Source organism: Bidens hawaiensis, unplaced genomic scaffold (genome assembly GCF_021521415.1).
Source record: "Bidens hawaiensis isolate Kalapana, Puna unplaced genomic scaffold, B.hawaiensis_p1.1 tig00018836_1, whole genome shotgun sequence".
Lineage (NCBI taxonomy): Eukaryota > Viridiplantae > Streptophyta > Magnoliopsida > Asterales > Asteraceae > Bidens > Bidens hawaiensis.
Window position 1 is genome coordinate 298087 of NW_027492860.1, and position 17713 is coordinate 315799.

The following is a 17713-nucleotide window of genomic DNA, read 5'->3' on the forward strand; positions in this document are numbered from 1 at the left end:
TGGGGAGACAGTGGTGGCCCAACATCGCCTACTAGTGGCAGATATAGGCTTCAGAAATAAGCTGACTAAGCGATAAAGGAAATATACACCGAGAATTAAATGGGGAAATGGGGAAATTTGAAGGACAAAAATCTTCCACTGTTTAAGGGCAAACTCATGTTGCAGACATTGATTCGACTAGATGGGAACTCAACTCATATATGGGAAGCTATGGCGACAAAGATCATTCAAGTAGCAAAGGAGACTCTCGGGGTAACAACAGGAAAGGCAGGTGGGCATAAGGAGTCTTGGTGGTGGAATGAGGTCATACAAGACAAGATAAGGGACAAACAAGGAAGTTTTAGGGAGCTTATGAGGTGCACGAATGAGGAGGAGCCAGCGAGATTGAGAGAGACTTATAAAACGGCCAAGAGAGAGGCGAAGAAGGCAGTGTCAGAAGCGAAGAACACAGCATATAAACGGATGTATGAACGCTTAGAAACAAAAGAGGGGAGCATGTTATGTTTAAGATTGCCAAAGCCAGGGAGCGTAGAAGGCAAGATCTAGGGCCTGTGAAGTTTATAAAGGATACGGATGGGCATGTACTGGTTAAGGAGCATAATATCAAGCTAAGATGGCAAACCTACCTCCAAAACCTTTTTAACAATGGGATAGCTTACCAAGAAGATTATGATACACAACCTCTCAATGACAGCAACCGAATAATTGCTATTGCCGACAGATCACATGGGAAGAGGTGCAGATTGCACTCAGGAGGATGGGAAAGGATAAGGCGGTCGACCCAGACAACATACCCATCAAGGTGTGGAAGTGTCTGGGAGAAGAAGGAGCCATGTGGTTAACTACTTTATTCAATATTATCCTCAAATCTGGTAAGATGCCAGACCAATGGAGAAGCAGCGTCGTAGTCCCTATCTATAAGAACAAAGGAGACGCCCAATGTTGTGGCAACTACCGAGGAATCAAGCTACTAAGCCATACTATGAAGCTATGGGAAAGAGTGATTGAGGTTAGACTTAGACGGGAAACTCAGGTTACGGTAAACCAATTTGGCTTCATGCCGAGGTGTTCCACCACAGAGGCAATACACATCATAAGAAGATTGATGTAAAAGTATAGGGAGAAGAAGCGAGACCTTCATATGGTGTTTATTGACCTAGAAAAGGCGTACGACAGTGTGCCACGCCAAGTGCTTTGGGAATGCCTGGAGAGTAGAGGGGTCACGAGGAAATAAATAGAGATAATTATGGATATGTATGCCAAGAGTGCTACAAGTGTCCGTGCGCCCGTGGGGGATACTGACCTCTTTCCCATGGAGGTAGGCCTTCACCAGGGGTCAGCGTTGAGCCCGTTTCTTTTTTGCAGTAGTCTTGGACGAGCTGTCAAAGTCGATTCAGGAGACACTCCCGTGGTGCATGATGTTCGCAGACGATATTGTGTTAGTGGCTGAGAGAAAACAAGATCTTAACATGAGACTAGAAGAGTGGCGAACAGCCTTAGAGAGAAAAGGTTTAAGGATTAGCCGCTCTAAAACAGAGTACCTACATTGTGATTTTGGTGGAGCAAATGACAATGAGGACATCCAGATCACCATCGAAGGGCAAGTGGTTCCACATGTAACGAAGTTCATGTATCTAGGATCGTTTGTCCAGAGCGATGAGGAGTTAGACAGTGATGTGACCCATCGACTTCAGGTAGGATGGTGTAGATGGAGAGCAGCCACAGGTGTATTGTGCGACAGGAGATTCCCAACTAAACTAAAGGGAAAGTTCTATAAGATTGCAGTTAGACCTGCAATGTTATATGGAACAGATTGTTAGGCCATCAAGAAGGCACAAGCACGAAAGATGGAGGTAGTAGAGATGGGAATGCTACGCTGGATGTGTGAGCACACAAGGTTAGACTGAATAAGAAACGGTATGTTTCGGGAGAGATTAAGGGTAGCTAACATATCAGACAAAATAAGAGAGTGGAGATTGAGATGGTTTGGACATGTGAAGAGAAGACAGGCAATGAATCCTGTTAGATCCGTAGAAAACATTACTATAGAGGGGAGAAGGGGTATAGACCGACCTAAATTGACTTGGGATGAGAGGATTAGGCATGATTTGCTAAAACTAAACCTCTCTGAGGACATGGTTGATGATAGGAATTCTTGTAGTCGTAGAATTAAGGTTAATGACTTCTAGGGAGAAAGTAAGACCTTAGGGGCTTCTCTTTACCTTATTTTGGTCACACATCACTATGTAGTTTTCTTTTTGTATGCTATTATTATTATTATTATTATTATTATTATTATCCCAATATATCTATATACTATTAGCATTATAATTACTAAGGTTATCATTAATTATATCACTGTTGAACTTTGATTGCCTATTATATCCTCATATATGATGTTCGGTTTATTTGTACATATTTAATTGTGTTAAAGTACTTGTTTTACGTGTTTAGTTTAGGAACTTTGGTACTTCATACGTGTTTGTTGTGTTTCAGGTCACAGATACTTAACGCGTTTAATTTGGACCTGTACAAGCATGGAATGAAGACTCGGGATGTCCAGCACGCTTACCGAGGCAATCATGTGAAGTTGCTGAGAAAGGAGACCCATCGCGTAGCGCGATGGGTGTGAGAGGCAGCGCGATGCCCTTTATTTCAGACTGCGTTGACTTTTGGTCCATCGCGTAGCACGATGGACCAGGAGAGGAGACCATTGCGCTACGCGATGGTCCCCAGAATCGTGAAAGTTAGGGTTTTGTTTTATATTACGTTTTGACGACCCTAGACGCCATTCTTCACCTTCCAGGCGATTTCCAGAGCAGAAGAGCAAGTCCCGATCATCCCCAATCATCTCTAAGTGTCCTACATGGCCTAACAGATAATAACCGAGGCCCGAGAGATGCCGATGCGCGGCTAGTTCCTTCGAGTCATACCCGGGATGTATAATTTGTAATCTTTCAGTTTATTTCTCATGTACTAGAACAACTAATTGTAATTGTTTTGATGTTAATCTATGAGTATTGATGTTTAGTATGTTTGTACAATCAGTCGGTTTAGGTTTATTTCGATCAGAACGATTAGTTTGTCGATTGCTATAATAATTGCTCATAGGATTGTTTGACCTGTTAATTTGCAATAAAGCATACGTTTGCCGTTAGTTGAGTCACACTGGCAGGGACCGTTTGATAACCAGTGCCGTGTGTTAGCGAGCGTGGATGCCTAAGGTTTAACCGGTTAGTCAGTCTGTAGTTGACACGAGATAATTAATCTGTTAGGTTGCATGAGATTGCTGTTAGTTACTTACTTGAATTTCCGGGTGTGATTTGTCTTTGTTATTTGATTGAACACATGATTACTTGCTTGCTTGTTACAACATATAAACCAATTGCTAGTGTGATCAGCACTTTAATTGAATTACTTCATAAGTTTAGAAATTGATTTCACTTCACACTGACCACATACTCCTGGTGGATATGATACCTGACTTACCCTAGCTGCTTAGGTTAATTAGGTTTTTGCATGACTCAAACGACGGTCATCAACATACATATGATTTTTAGAGCTGAGGGTCTCTCTGGAAGCCACCTCTCTATACTATTTGATAGAGATACGGTGTGCCTACATCCCACTCTCCCCAGACCCTACTTATAGCTCTGTTATTGGTGGGATTTTTCACCGGGTATGATTAATTGATTGATTGATTCTCATATCAATTTATATTAGTATCCTCATGGATGTTTCGTTCGAAATTGTCAAACATATAAGTCGAGAGAACCTGATTCTTTGCCTCACACCGACTACCAAATTGACAACAAACTACATATCCTCATGAATGTTCTGTTCGAAATTTTCAAACATAAAGTAAGTTTCTTAAATTATTTCTAAAATTGTCCTAATCCATTTAATTTATTTAAGTTTCATGATAGCATGTGTTGAATAATTCGCTTACCATTAGATAATTTTTTTTAGGTGATGTAGTTTTAGGTAAAAGAAGTTGTAATTGCAATCTATATTTAAATGTGAAATAACTTCTAAGTAAAAAAAATTTAACTGTAATATATACTATATTATATAAAACGATGAAACATATATGAAAAAACAAAAAGGTAAGTTTATATAAAACTTAAGAGTTAAAATAATTACAAGTTTAAAATATATCGTAGTCCCAAATTGAGTCGAGCGAGTCAGCTTGATTTTAATCAAATCAAACTCGAATTTAAGATTTCAACTTTAATTTCGAGCTGAGTTGAGTCGGCAGGGCATTAAGATTGAGTCGAACTCGAGCTAACCTAGGCTTGGCTCGCTAACAGCGTTTAAGTATTGTTACCCGCTGCATCGCGCGGGCATACGACTAGTATTATAAAAGAGATAATCCAAGTAGCTAGAAAACTCAAGATACAAACACCAAAGAGAACATTACAAAACGTTTAGAACATTAAAGGGACACCAACTTAATCATACTGCTTATTGACTCTATTTCTTATCCATTTTTTACTTTCTTATTATAAGAGCGTCCGTTGTCGCTATTTTGTTTAATGACGTGCTTTAAACAAGAAAAAAATTGACTATTGTGAGAGTCCACTCAGAGGTGACTCACTCTCTGAGAGGGGGGGGGGGGTATCCGTACGATCATCCGTGTTGGCCTGAATATTTATAAAGAACCTGTATATGTTTAAAAAACTTATTGCTTAAACCCGATTTGTCCAATTCATTTAAGGGTTAAGTTATTCTACAAAAAGGGACAAAAATAAGAAGGATGAGAAGGAATTGTAGCCACACAAAAAAAAAATAATAAAAAAACATAACTCAAGATTAATAAAAAAACGAAAAAAGTAAAAACACAAATATTTTCATAGTCTTTCTCGTTCTAAAAAAACAATGTTGAGTGAAAAATATTATTATGTCTTTTTATTTATCATTGTGTTTTGTGTTTATTTTCGTCATTGATTGTATCTTTTTTTCTTAGCATTGTGTTATATTTTGTTCGGCATTGTATTATATTATGCGATCTATTGTGTCTTTTTTTAGTTATAATTGCGTCTTTTGTTCATTTTCATCATTGTGTCATTGATCTCGACATTGTGCCTTTTCGTCGGGTTTTCTTTTTTTCTTTTTCTTTTTTTTTTGAACGGGAATGATGGGGTAACCATTTTAGTTTTTTAAATTTTTTTCATTTTTTATTTATATTTAGTGTTGTGATTTTTTTTATTATTTTTTTAACTTATTTTTAAGAGGTTTTTTGTATTGTCACAAATCCTTCTCACGCTTCTCATTTTTGTCTTCCTTTGTATTTTAACTTTACCATTCATTTAAACCTATTTTTTATATATAAAATAAAAAATAAAAATTTGAACAACCCAAACCATAACCCAATAAGTTTTTAATTGTTTGAACCCAATTTAAAAAAAAACACCTTTTTCTTAAAACCAATTTTTTTCTCGACTTCAGCCTACAAACTTTTAATAATTATCGGGGACAATCTTGGTCCTAAACACTATTGAAGAACATCAATGAATCCGTTGTTTTACATAATTCTTTTTTTACATTTCTTGGAGCGGTAGTGTAGTATTTATCATAAGAGTAATACCATAATATCAATAACTAATCAATTCTGTTTATACTTAAGTATGGGTAAAGTTGATGGATAGGTCGACAACGCCAAGCCATATAGTGGCTTTGCCCCTAGTGCAAACCGGATTGTTTGGTGTTAGATTTTTTAGATGTTGTGTAATGTAATTGAGATGTCCAATTTATAGCATGTTTTGTTGTGTCCTTTTGTATTGTTTTGGTTCCATTACTTTTTACGATCAATATGTTAAGTGATTGACGTGACTCCATAAATAGTTCAAAAGAAAGAAAACGGTCTTGATATAAAAAGGTTCACACAATTTCGCATAAATATGCCTCCGTCTAAAGGTTGCTTAACAACCTACAATTATAATCCTACATATCCAAAATCCAAAATAAATAAGTAAATATAACAACCTACGAATTCTAATCATACGCATCCAAATAAATTAATTAAATAAATCAATAAAAAAAATAATAAAATAACAGTTTCGACTTTCGCAAACATCATAGATTTTTCACTTGGTTGTAAATGTGTAAGGAGCCAGATTTGATGACCGACTCACGCTCGAATCAGTCCCTAAGGAACCCCCGAAAGGGCTGCCGTCCGATGGGTACACGAAATCAACAAGTCAACAACTTTAAGGAGTACGGCAATTTTTTAAACTATTTTTAGAATTATTGTAATCTTTTCTGTTTTTAGAAAGTATGGTAAATTTGGGGTTTTAACCTCGAGTTCTACTCCTAAATTTGTTTTTTCATTCTTATTTAATAAATAAATTAGTTCATTTTTAATAATTTATAATTCTATCTCTATCCTATCCTACATCTCTAATTAAAAAGAAATCTTGATATTTATGTGTCAAGCCTATATTGATTTGTGGCTTATTTTTCCTCCGTAACATAACCTCTTCTATCCATGGGTCAAAACCAATATTGTAAATGGGACATAACATTAATCAGGCTAGACATATAGCTCATCTAAGGGTATTCTCACGCATATTGTTCAGAATTTCCTCCCAAGCAACCATCTCACTCTCTTCTCATCTCTATCCCTCAAAGTAATCTATGTCGTGCATCACCTACTGATACATCTACCACTGATTTACGACTTTTGTAATTTGTTATGAATTTTGCTAATCGAACTCATATATGTCCCTTGAACTCATCTCCAGTTATAACTTTGTTATGATTTTTCTACTGATTTACATATTAACCGGTTATTGGCTAGTTCGATTTGTTTCAAAAGCGTCGAATAGCAAAGATGTAAACATCAGTGGAATACAGATCAACCCTTTTTGTTTTTCAGATGAATATCTACATGATATCTTTTATATTCCAAAATCCAAATAATTGTTATTGTTTGAGAAAAAACATGGAAGTATTTGGTTGAAGATATTATCACAAACACAGCTGATTTTGGAATGTCCAAGTATTATTTTTAATAATAATAGTAATGTAAGGATATCTTGACTTTTTTTATTCATTATTAATCAATTATTAACAATGAATGCGATTATTCTGCTATTAAAATGTGGGCCTATCAATTAACGAAGAGCGAATCAAGAATTTGACTTTGCTTGAAATTGAGAAATTCTGCTTCGTAAATATTCTTCATTAAGAAGATTTAATATAATGCCCTTTTCTGATTTTGAATCTATAGATTCTGCAAATAATCGCCTTATTATGGAAGAGACGTCTTATGATCATGATACTCTACACCATTAGTTTGATACTCCTTTTATCTCACTCACATATAAACATCATGGTGTTTATAATGAAATAACTGAAGTCATTGTAAAAGGAAGAGGCTGTGTGTTTTTTGTGTATGGGTATGGAGGAACAGGTAAAATACTTTATAGGAAGGCTTTAGCATTATCCATTAGATCTAAAGGCCTTATTGTTTTTAATGTGGCTTCCAATGGCATTGCTTCTTTATTATTGACTGGTGGTCGAATAACTCATTTTTGATTTAAAATTCGATTCAGTTTGATTGAGGATTCTTTTTTGTTTTGTTGATCCTCAAAGTGAAATTGGAGATTTAATTAAACAAACCAGCTTTGGGTGTTTAATAAGATAGTAAGTGGTTGTTTGGTAGCCTAATACTGATCCCATTAAGATATTAAGTGGTTGTTTGGTAGCCTAATATTGATCCCATTAAGATATTACATCTGTATCGGTAAGCAACAAAGTGTGTTTGTTTCACTACCAATTGTAAGCCTCTGAATTGATCATGAAGCCTCTAAATCAGTTAGCCATTTTAGTAGCTCTAGCGGTGGGTTCCAATCAGCTCCTAAGATAGTCACTTCTTTCAAAAGGTGGATGTTTAAGTTTCATCACAAGTAGAACGCGGTAGATTTAGGAGCATTTTAACGCATGTTTTCTATAAAGTAATTGCTCAATTAAGTATTTTTCTTTATGGATAATTGAACCAAACTCAATTAACCAGGCATGTGAACAAACCGAACGAAAATACACAAGGATATTTTCGTGTTCGTTCATTTAACTTTAAATGAACACAAACACGAACACTTAATCGAACAAATATTTGGTGTTCATGCTTAAAAAATGAGCATGTTCGTGTACATTTATGTTCGTTTATTTAAATTCTAAACGGACAGTTGACGAACATAAACGAATATCAATAAACATAATTGAACAAATATAAACAAACATAATTTAACATATATGAACATACTTAAATGAACGCAAACAAAAATAAATGAACATAAATAACATATACGAACATAAACGAAAAAACGAAATGAAACATGTGTTCATGTTCGTTCATTTAATTAAACAAACACAAACTTTTTGTTCATCTTTGTTCTAACTTCCCGCCGAACGAATTACGAACCGTTCTTCTTCGGATGTTCAGTCCAGCAGGCCTACAATTAACTAATTAAGTATTTAATCAATATAATAGCCAAGGTCCAATTATTTAATTAATATGATCATACAAAAATTAATGGTGGCTGTTGTCTATTTGTATGAATATAATTATGGACTTATAATCATGGTAATAATGCGGTCGTGGGTGATGCTGCTTTTTATTTTTAATTCAATATAAAATATATTTAACTATTTAAAAATTTAATTAAAGTAATATTAATTTTGTTTCGTTTATTTGTTCCATGCTTCGTTTTATACTTCTATCAATATATTCCTTTTTCCTTATGTGTCGGTGCTCGTTCACACACTCAATTTCTAGAAATTCGTATTTTCATATTCCCACTCGACTACAACATTTTAATTATTTACATATCCGTACATTTTTAACTTAAACTCTTTATTTGATTTTCATATTCACATTTATATTTATATGTCAGTATTATTTCATGTGCAGAGGATTAAGCTATTACATGTCTTGAAACATAAATAAATTATTAACTTTATACATATTTTTTAACGGCTATTTGGGTTACTGACAGACTAATGACCCATCCAATCATTTTCATTCTATCATCCGAAGAAAACCCACCACAATTAACACGTGATTTTTTTTGTTCACTTTAGTTATCGTGTAAATATTAGATATATTAGCTTAATATTTAACAAATGTGAATTTTTTTATGATATTGAATGCATGCTATGGTATACAACTTTTAAAATTATATAATAAGACTTAAATTAAAAAAAAATAAGAATCACTTTTAAACCATTACTATACCTACTTGGTGAATTTTGTACGCACTACTAGAGGTGGACAAATAAACCGGTTAACAGAACCGACTTGAAAATAAAACTGAAATCGAACCGATTTGAAACCGATTATGTAAAAGCCGGTTTGAACCGTAGGTTCGGAACCGGTTTGTAATTTTCTCTATCAAAACCGGTTTCAAACCGGTTAACCGAACCGAAACCGGCCAAAACCGGTCAAAACCCAAACCGAAACCGATCAAAACCCGAACCGAAACCGATTGTAACATGGTAAGAAACCGGCTTCAACCTAAACCGAAACCGAGTAAACCAATTTTGACTTTTGTTGATTAAACCGAACCGGTTTCAACCCAAACTGGTTTTGAGTTTTAAACCGGTTTGTGCACCTGTACGCACTACCTTTTCACAACTAAAAAAGCACATCGTATTGATGGTAAATTTGCTGGTTGTTTAAAGAATTTGTTTTTTACTTTTGAGTATATATATAATATCTAATGGGGTTCGTTTTTGGCTCTGCTCTATTCACATTTTTCTCAACCAGCATCATAAGAACGCCAAAAATATATTTTCAATCCTTTTTGTCAATATGCATGACAACTTTATTTCCATTTGTATGCGTGTAAAATAATCAGAACACATTTTAGTTGATTATTTACTTTTACCGACAGTTTCTTGACTCTCATGATACTTTTAACTTAATCGGATAGTAATCTTAATAAAACACGCTCATGATAGATTATCATTAGACACTGAATATTCGAAACATTGTTTAAGCTGAGATCGATAAAATATGGTTTACAGAATGCCTTCTAGATATCAGTTGTATAAGCTGTTCAAAATAAATATATAAGTTGTATAAGAGTGTTTAAATTTGAACTAACTAGAATTCTATAAATGATGTAATGGAATACCTACAAAATATACCGTGGGCCTTCATAATTTTAACGCTTTCCTAAAAAGGAAATTATTTGTTAGGTAAGTTAAGCGTAAATTAGCTATACAAAGTAACTTTATCGAAATGTTCGTACCTTAAATGGCTTATTATTTTAAAAAAATAATTTTTTAATTAAATTTTTCTTAAAAGCATGCATAAATATATATTCAGCCACTACAAAAATGTACAGTCTGGTATGTTTTTTCTTAAAAAGCATGCATTAAGATCACTTTATATACCCAACTAATTATGATTATTATAGTTTTTTTTTATATTCAAACTTTTATCATCAAAACTATGATTTGTTGAAATATAAGGGTATGTTTGATTCGTAGAATGTTTTAAAAAAAATGTAAATTTTTCAAAGGAATTAGAATTTGTTAAAATATAAAGTGTGCACTTGCTCGATCTTCTTACAAGAATTTTCAAATATTGTTGACGTCTTACTATAGCGCGTAAAGTTTTTTTTTTTGTTAAATAAACTTTAAAAGTATATTAAACTTTTCCGTAATTTAACGAGTAAAATTCTTAGTATTTGTTTTTGTAAGTTGTGAAAGAGTTTATTTTTGGGAAAAATTTCTAAAATAAGCATTTATGAAATTTTTTTTTCAAATATTAGGTTCTATTTGCAAGAAATTTCACAAATATATATTATAAACTAGTTGTGACGAGTAGCTTGTAGGAATCAATTAGAACTTGGCACGTGTCCTTAAACTAACCGTAACGAGCACATTCACTAATCATTTACTCGCCACGACTAAATAAGTTTCATGCCGCGTAATCAACGCCCACGAGTAATCCATAAGTACTTTAGTCGTGACGAGTTAATTACTAATAAACTACTCGTATAGGGAATGTTAACCGGGTAAACTAGTCGTCGTGGGCGTTGATTACAAGACATGAAACTTATTTAGCCGTGACGAGTAAATGATTAGTGAATTTGTTTGTTACGGTTAGTTTAAGAATACGCGCCAAGTTTTTAATTGGTTCTACAAACTATCTGTCATAACTAGTTTATAATACCTATTTCTGAAATTTTTTGTAAATAATATTTAAAACATTAAAACTGAAAATTTGTTTTCATAAGTGTTTATTTAGGGAATTTTCCCTTGTTTGTATGCCAAATAGTATAGTAGTAAAGTACAGTAGTATATTAATATTGTTGAAAGTTGAAACAACCATTTCTTCTTCTTCTTCTTCTTCTTCTTCATTCTCACCTCACTCACAACCACCACCACCGCCGCCGGACTTTGCACCAACCATTCTTCCCACAAGACTCACCACCACCACCACAATCTCCATCCGATGTACCCTTCACTCCTACCCTCACCACCACCACCGCACCACCGCCGGACCGCCCGTTTTTCCAAGACATCCCATCACCACCGCCTCCGCAAACTTCAACTCCGTCGGCTTCTTTCCCGGCCAACATCTTGTCGCTAAATCTCCCGACTTCGTCGAAATCCGTTTCGACGAAATTAATTGCGACGGCGGTTACCTTAGCAATCGCCGCCGCAATTGTTATCGCGGTCGTCGTTTATTTACGAGTTAAGCGGAGAAGAAATGATAACAATTCTCACGCATTTAGCGACGAGAAAACTCATAGATCCGATAGTAGTAGTAGAGTGGTTGTTACTAGTAATGCTATTTATAGCAACGGCTCTAATAGCAATAATAATAATAACAACAATAATAATAATATTAATCGGATTCCGAAGCTAACTAGGCCTTCGCAAACTAGTGCGGAGTTTCTGTACCTCGGTACGATTGCCAATTCCATCGAATCAACGAATGCAGGTGGAATTGACAATCTTCGAGCTGGCGAATCCAATTTATTTACGGAAATTGGATTCGCCAGAACTCCGTCCCCTTCCTCCACTTGTGAGTGTCGGTGGAGCCGGAGGACGGAGTAAGGGTAGTTTGGGGAATATAAGTTTTGAAAATGGGGATGTTGAGTCCTCTAAAGATGAAGAGTTTGAGGAGTTTTATTCTCCTAAAGGATCTATTAGCACTAGATCTGGTTCTGGGTTTGTTACTGTTCCTGTTAATGTGAAGAATTATGGATCCGGGTCCGGCTCGGGTTCCTCTTCCTGCTCGTCTTCGACCTCGGGTTCTCCCGCGAGGTCGATTTCGTTAAGTATTTCGCCTCCGGTGAGTTTGAGTCCGAGTCGGTCGAGACCCAAGTCACCGGAGCTTATTGCAATCCAAAATCCGCCGCCGTCTCGCTCAGCTCCGCCACCCCCACCCCCACCGCCGCCGGAGGCTTTGTTCATTCCATCGCCGGAAATTGGATTAATTGGATTAATAGATTCATCAAGTGATGAAAATGAAAATGAAAACGGAAAGGAAAACTCGCCGCCGCCTCCGTCGAGAATTCCACCGCCGCCGCCACCGCCGACGGCTAGACACTGGGAAACAAGCACGAAAACACCCACACCGCCAATTCGGCCAACGGGTTTGGTACCGCCGGCAAAACCCATATCCGTAATGAACGATCCGCCTCTCGTGTCACCGATTGAACCGTTGCCGGAAAATCAAGAAAGTCAGGAAACCCTAAAGCCAAAGCTGAAGCCTTTACATTGGGATAAAGTCCGGGCAAGCTCCGATCGCGAAATGGTGTGGGATCAACTTAAATCAAGCTCATTTAAGTAAGAAATTAAACCCTTAGATTGTTTAATTTATGATTTGTTATTTAAAAAGGTTGTTTGATTTTACAATTTGGGGATATTGGATTCTTGATTGCAGGTTGAATGAGGAGATGATCGAGACGTTATTCGTTGTGAAGACACCGAACCCGAGTAATTCAACCGAATCATCCGCCACAAGACGTCAGATTCTACCATCTCCACCGAGCCATGAGAACCGAGTTCTTGACCCGAAGAAGTCACAAAACATTGCGATTTTACTTAGGGCGGTTAATGTGACAATTGAGGAAGTTTGTGATGCACTTTTAGAAGGTAAATTACTAAAATTGATTCAATCCAATCAAAGTTGAATTTTTGTTAATTTATTTAATCGGTTTAAAATGGTGTGATCGTTTAGGTAATGCGGATACGCTAGGGACTGATCTTCTTGAGAGTTTGTTGAAAATGGCTCCGACTAAAGAGGAAGAACGGAAGCTAATCGAGTATAAAGATGATACGCCGGTTAAGCTTGGCCCGGCTGAGAAGTTTTTAAAGGCTGTTCTTGATGTACCATTTGCGTTTAAAAGAATCGAGGCGATGCTTTACATATCTAACTTTGAGTCGGAGGTTGAGTACCTTAAACGCTCGTTTCAAACTCTCGAGGTAGGTTTTCTTGATAAACATTGTTTTCAAACCGTTGCGTGTTGGAGTATGTGAGGTTTCTAGTATGGTTTTGGGTGGAAAGATGGGTTGAAACTTGAAAGTGTTGTTTAAGCGCGTGCTGGCATGAGCCAGCTCGGGTGGGGTTTTAAATAGGGTTGTAAACGCACTAAGTCGAGAGGACCTAGGTTGGACTCGGCTCGTGTACAAATCAATCCAGCTCGCTTATCTTAACAAGCTAAAATGTTAAGCTCGAGGTCAGCTCGTAGAAAGCTCAAGCCAACTCATTTTCTTTACATTGATTTTGTATTTTAAGTTTTAACACATTAAACATTGATAATATAAACCAGAAAACTTATAATACATAACAAATAAACTAAAAAATTTATTATTTATACTTATTAAAATTTGGGTTATATTTTTGTATATATTAAAATTTGGGCTTTATTTTAAACGAGCCAACTTAATGAGCCGAGCTTACCTTGGCTCAGGCTTGGCTCGCTTACAAACTGAGAGGGCTAGGTTCGTTTACAAACGAACTAATTTTCAATTGAACTTCCAGCGTGCTGCGAGCATTTTGAAGAGTCTAATTGTTTTAAATATTTTACTCTAGACATCAATGTTATTACAATAATAATCTAAATCTTTGAATAAAAATGGTTACAGTTAGCATGCGAGGAGCTTAGAAACAGCCGAATGTTCCTAAAACTTCTAGAAGCTGTTCTGAAAACCGGAAACCGCATGAACGTAGGCACAAACCGAGGCGACGCACACGCGTTCAAACTTGACACGCTCCTTAAACTAGTCGACGTCAAAGGCACCGACGGTAAAACAACTCTATTACACTTTGTCGTCCAAGAAATTATCAAAAGCGAAGGAGCCCGCCTTTCCAATCCCGACGCGCAAAACCCCACCGTTGCTAATGACGCAAAGACCCGTAAACTTGGTCTCCAAGTCGTTGCTGGGATCAGTTCAGAACTCTCAAATGTGAAGAAAGCCGCCACCATGGATTCAGACGTCCTTAATAGTGATGTCACAAAACTGTCGAAGGGTATTTCTGACATTTCACAAGTCGTTAGGTTAAACGAGACGATTCCCAACAATGTAAACCGAGAAAGATTCACCACATCCATGAACTCGTTTTTGAAAACGGCTGAAGAAGAGATTATTAAGATTCAAGCGCAAGAAAGTGTCGCGTTTTCTTTAGTTAAAGAAATAACCGAATATTTTCACGGGAACTCGGCCAAGGAAGAAGCACATCCGTTGAGAATATTCATGGTGGTAAGAGATTTCTTGACGGTTCTTGATCGGGTATGCAAAGAAGTTGTGTCGGTAAACGAACGGATTGTTGTAAGCTCAGCTCATAAGTTTCCTGTGCCGGTTAACCCGACACTTCTACCGGTTTTTACACGGCAGTTTAGTTCTTCGGATGATGAAAGTAATTCTTCGTTTCGACTGTCGTAAGTAACGACATTCTTGTGTTCGTGTTGATGTTGTATTTGTATCATATGTTTAGAAGATTTTGAACATTAATTTGGTTATATAGATACATATAAATATATTGATAATATACACAGGAGATTTTGGAAGAAGAATAAGCATATTTTTCTGTAAAAAAAAAACAAGCTTCTGTTTTTGCTTCATTTGTTCTATGGAATTTGATTCTCTGTACCACCATTTTCCTCTGTAAAATATATATGATTTCTGAATTTTAATCATGAGTTTTGTTTATATGTTACAAATAATTTATTGTAATTTGTTCGTTTATTTGTAAAGATTATGGTTGGTGTTCTTTTGTATGGAAAGGTAAAAAGTTATTCTAGTAGATCATGATATTATCAAGAGAGAGAGAGAATAACGTTACAAAATATATTAAAAAGGTATCCTATGATGGCATGTTATCAAAACGAATCTTTGTATAACGTTATATTTACATCTTGTTTACTAAGTTATGTCAGATTTGTTGTAAGTAGTTCATGCATGACAGATTATAAGTGATCCCGAACTTGGTCGTGCTAAAATGACCCTAATATTTACTTTCAGCACGCAATTTATGAGTCAAATGCGAGAAAGTAGTTAACATTTTATAAGTCGAATGGGAGAAAAAAGTTTGGGCCTTAAATTTTTATTGGGTTATGATTTGGATTGTACACAAATTTTGTTTAATAAAAATAGGCTTAAATGAATTGGGTAATTCGGTTTTAACATTAAGAATACATATTTAAAAATAAAACATATATATAAAAAATTTATGAAAATTTTCGGACCTACCGGGGTTATCAGGCCGATAGTTGTCAACCTTCCTCAAAGTAGGCACTGTCCATGTGATGTGTAACTTTGTCTGTACCATTGTAGGTTTAAACCTATCACGTAATTCGTGACCTAAAACACGTTAGTCATAGCTGATGACTCTCGAGTTCTTTTCATAAGTTACCTTATAGGTAACTCTACAGTGGGATGAAGGTAACCTGATGTTTAAAAAAGATAATACTATAAAAGTTAATTCTACAATCATATTATTTTTTTAATTTCTTTTTATATGTGTGTATATACATACATATTTATATTCTAGAACATACTTACATGTGACAAGATAAAGAATATGAAAACGACGATATGATGCGTCGACCAGAAAGATTGAAAATTATAGATGGGGGACATTTACCCTCAATGCATGTGCCGCATGCCTCATCATTTCCTAATGATGCCACTTTTCACAATATATCATAGTTGACTCATGTAAATTTTAAATTCGGTATTTCTTTTCTTGGTTTTAAAACAAATGAAGTCATCAGTTGAATGTTTTTACACACCTTATATTATTTTTGAATACAGAAATATGTAAATCTTAAAACCCTATTGGGAAATGCAAGCACTGTATTTTTGGCACAACATGTAATTAAATACTTGTGACTTTATGCGTAGAGGTGCTATGTTTAAATTCAAATTTTATTTGTTTTATGCATTTGATAGCCCCTTGAATACCAATGGTAAGTGCAAGTTGGGTTTTATCCGTTCAAGTTCGTTGACGGGTCTCAAGAGTTTTCGGAATCATGTTCTCATGGTTTTCGAAAAGAATTTTACACATTAGAATCATGAAAATCTATTTTATTAGTTTTATTGGGCGTTAACGTGACTGTGTTTGGTTTAAATCATACGTCCATGAAAATGTTCATATCGTTTTAAGTAATTTTTCAACAATATAATTAAAATCATTTATTTTAAAGATCCATTTTTCATAAAACAAAAGTCATTTTTTAATTTATTATTTGATCTTAGTGAAAACTTAAAAGCTACTAAATTCTACTAGAAAATCATTAGTTATATATTAGAAAGTTTAATTAATTGATATTTGCTTTAAATATTTATTTAAAACTGATATTAAAATCACTTGTTTTTGTAAAATTATGTCTATAAGAAGCCAATATTTCTCATAAAAAGCATTCAGTTTTAATATAAACGTACTAAATAAAAAATTAAAAACTACTTAAACTTATATTATATAATCACTTAATCATTAGTTATATTAGAAAGTTTACTTTTGTATTTATTTTAGGAAAAATCTCATAAAATAGTAACCAACTTTCAAAAGTGTTCCAATTAGGTCACTGATGCATATTTTCCCTAAATCGGGTCACTAAATCTTCAAATTAAGTCTCACCGATTTTTGTGTACGTCAAGAAAGAAATGGATGATAAGATGTGGGTGTCGGAATTTGCAATATATGTAGTTAAATTTAAAAATTTTTAAAAAACATTAATTATATTAAAATTTAAAAATAAAAAATAAAATTCACGTCGCCACTCAACGTCAACTTCAAAAAAAAGATAAAAAGATTTCTATGTGAAACAGAAAAGAAATTGGCTAAAAAACCATGTTAAAACTTTTAATTTAATCAAACACGAAAGTTGAGTGACCTAATTGGAACACTTTTTAAAATTAAGTGACCTAATTGGAACACTTTTGAAAGTTGGTTACTATTCTATGAAGTTGCCCCTTTATTTTAAGTAATTAATTCGAAATTATATTAAAATCATTTATTGAAATAAATAATTCGAAATTATATTAAAATCATTTATTGAAAATGGCAACGTTTTTCTTATAAAGATCCATATTTCATAAACAAAAAAACATTTAGTTTAATAAAAACATCTATAGTAATAAATTAAACACTACTCAAATTAATATTGGAAAATCATTAATTATATATTAGAAAGTTTGATTTTATATTTATTAACTTTTTGTAAACAAGCTATTCATTTAAAAC

General features: G+C 34.7%; 1 pseudogene across 1 annotated transcript; it reads left to right on the plus strand.

Annotated features, from left to right (window-relative positions):
• Positions 1 to 11356: 11356 nt before the first annotated feature.
• Positions 11357 to 15001, plus strand: LOC143557129 (formin-like protein 1; annotated as a pseudogene). The gene is made up of 4 exons (XR_013139518.1): positions 11357 to 12810; positions 12908 to 13119; positions 13205 to 13449; positions 14113 to 15001. The product of XR_013139518.1 is annotated as a formin-like protein 1 (transcript).
• The last annotated feature ends 2712 nt before the right edge of the window (positions 15002 to 17713 follow it).